Source organism: Morone saxatilis, unplaced genomic scaffold (genome assembly GCF_004916995.1).
Source record: "Morone saxatilis isolate NCDOM2014 unplaced genomic scaffold, NCSU_SB_2.0 Contig9, whole genome shotgun sequence".
Taxonomy (NCBI): Eukaryota; Metazoa; Chordata; class Actinopteri; family Moronidae; genus Morone; species Morone saxatilis.
This window is the reverse complement of record NW_023340268.1, coordinates 3,870,360-3,873,574: the sequence shown is the minus strand read 5'-3', so window position 1 is coordinate 3,873,574 and position 3,215 is coordinate 3,870,360. Positions and strand designations below refer to the sequence as shown.

Below are 3,215 nucleotides of genomic sequence, written 5' to 3'. Positions count from 1 at the left end.
GTAATTGCATGGTGGTGGATCAGCAACATGTGCCACATACAGTCATATGTTCAGTGTTATCCTTTCTACGTCCCAATGACCTCATATCCAGTGTCTAATTACACTGCAAAAATGCAATATAAATGGGATAATCTTATATTAGGATTAGGATTTGAACTATATCTGGACTTGTTTCAGTTCTGTTCAAATAGTGACAAGGGAACATCCACCTCAGTGTCACACTGAGAGTCCTGTGTTAGACAGTGACAAAAAATACAAATGGAAATGAATTAATGTTGGACAGTGTATTACAGCAGAAAGCTGCAGAGAGTTTACCTGAAAGTCACTGCTGCAGTTTTAATTGCTGTGTTTCACTCAGTCAACATGACACAAATATTCACTGTTACTAAGATATGTGACCCAAATCAGTAGAGAAATCTATAATTTCCACATTACTCCCACCGGCCGCTTTGGTCTGATGATCATGATGATGAAGAAGTCATTTCTGGAAACAAGCCTCCAGGTCTTTGTTATCAGGACGTGTATGTGCAAATGAGTGACTCAGTGCATCAGTTAATTATAGGAACTAACATTTTTCATTTGGGTTATAGCTGTTGTTAGTCATTATCTCACTGGCACATCAAGTTACAGACTAAACAGGTGGTATCTCTGTCCCAGCTGGCTCAGACAACCTGCCTCCTCAGCAATCCTGCTAAAGTTGAAGCTTTAAACTCAGGTTTTTAAAAAAATCTTCTCCATCATTCTCCTGCACATGTCTGTCACCTACCTTGTCCTGTGTTGGGCGTCATCTAAAGCTAATAAAGTGAAAACATAAATATTTTCTGCAAGACAGTGACAAAAGCTTTCATTTTAATGTTGTCAAAGCACGTAGAAACCTTGAAAGCCTCTTCCTAGATTCACAATTCACAATATTAAGATACTTTGATATATTTGATCATTCATACTTTTACATTTTCATCATTTTCTGAAATCAAACCTGTATTCCAGGTAGGGTGAATGTCAAAGAACACAATTTCTAAACTACTAGCTGTAATAGAAATTGTCCACCTACTTCCTATTTAAACGTGGCTGTAGTTACTCAGTCAAACCACTGAGTGGCAGCAGTTAACTCAGTATTACATTCAACCTGGCTTGAATGAAGAGACATCCCTGTTCGTGGGCCCTCCTCCTGCTGCACTGTGTCTGCCTGTGATTGGATAAGCAGCTCTTCGTCACCGCTAATTCGTAGTTGGTTTATTTTCTGAGCTGGTGGAGAAATTCATCACTGTTTCTCCGACCTGCTTCAAGGTAGAATCAGCAGGTGGGCTCACTTTATTAGTGTTGTTACTTGGTACTAATTTAGGCCTGTATATTGCATCAATCAATCACCATTTGTGTCAGTTACAACTGACTTAATGTAGACTAGTCAACAAGTATGTGCAGGTTTTTAAGCAATGCCCCCAGTGCTTAGGTAGCTCCTAACTTAAAATCTGATGTACAGGGCTGAATACAACCATCGAGCACACTGTTACAAGCGAAAACAAGACAGCACTTATAAAAGACATTCCAGATGTTTATCTTGTTTGTCTACTTACCTTTCATTAGTCCTTTCCAATATAATGCGGTAACAATTAGCCATGAGTAAGCAACGCGAATTAGACTGAATACCTTTTATTTTTATCACTTGTTTAATCTTGTTTAGTAATATAAATAAGTTGGAGGTCTTGTAGTTTGTTATCCGTCTGTATATTCTGTCATGGTAGTTGGGGGCAGCAATACTTGGAGGAACGTTGCATAATATCTTGTCGGCTGTTTATTAATTGGAGACAGCGCTGTTGCTCAAGTTCCAACAAAACCAGAAATATTTACATGCACCATAGTGAAGTGGGCCTCTGGTCACAGTCATATTTCTTCGCAGTGGTAAGTGTTGTGTGGCTTAAGCAAGATTTTTCAAATTTGCTTTTCAGAACAGCCTTAGGATAAGGATAAGATAAGAATGTAAAGGCTCAGCCTTGTGAAGCCACTCTGAGCACAGATGGAGCCTGCATCATGATAATTAAAAATCTCAAGATCAATCACGATGCTTCAGTGCACATTATCGACAAAAGAGCTGCTAAATATATGATCAAAAGCTTCTGAAAGTCCAACATGCAGCTGTTGTGTCATATGAAAAGCTGACACTAGGTTCAGATGAAGGTTGCAGTCTGATTACGACAGCTCATGATACCATGTAGCCACAGCGAAGGGATGAAAGCCTTGGGGACTCGATTAGTGCTTGTCTCCCATTGGTTCATTCCTTTTCCGTGTGTTTGGGTATGTGGTTCTCTTATGCTTGTGGTGCTTTCAGTTAATGAGAGAAGATGGATTAGCATTGCTTTGACCACTTGAGAGCGCTGCCTGCTAGTGGTCTCCATCCATATCTGTCTCTGTGAAAATATTCGCCATACATTATGCACTTACTGTATATGCAAAGTGTTATGAGTCTATACATCTGCAGTGCTAGTGGGTGACGAATCGTCTTGAACTGCCATGCAGCACTGTACAAGATCACATGTACAGTATGTATGAGCTGTGTTATCCGACTTATGTGCAGTGATGGTGGGTGGAGGCCTATAGAGGCTTTAAGACTGGCAACAGGCCCTTAAATGTGTTCAGTATGTTAGATGTTGTGCTCAAATCAGAATGCTACGTTACTATTTTGGTTGGACAATATGGATTACATATTCTATTGTGGGATTCTATACTACTACTATGCTTCATCTAATATTTATTTCCATTATCAGTTAAAAACATAATCACAATTTCCCAAAACCCAAGATGTTATTATTGGTCCAACAGTCCAAACCCAAAAATACAATTGACAATGATATAACAGGCTGAAAATGTGTGACATTAGTGATTTAAACAATTAATCCATCCATTAACAATCGTTTCAGCACAGCACTAACAGTTTATACTTTTAAAAATCAGATTGAAAAGGTTATTTTGGGGCTAATCCGGTGGATTAAATGCCTGTAAAATCCAGGTAGTTTATCACATTAAATCCAGCATATTCCATGTTACCATTTAAAAAGTCCTGCTCATTGATTTCAACGTTGCCTGCAAGGACCTCATACAGCCAGCGATATTAAACGCCTAGATATTTCTGTATAAATGGTATAGAAAGATCTTGCATTTCTACTGACTTATACTATATTTACAAACCCTAACTGCTAGGGTGTGTGTGTGTGTGTGTG

At 38.8% G+C, this 3,215-nt stretch overlaps 1 protein-coding gene across 1 annotated transcript in view; it reads left to right on the top strand.

Annotated features, from left to right (window-relative positions):
• The window catches only part of macf1a (microtubule actin crosslinking factor 1a), a gene marked incomplete in the record, with an annotated part of 123,316 nt that overhangs the window by 6,193 nt on the left and 113,908 nt on the right, over nucleotides 1-3,215 (top strand).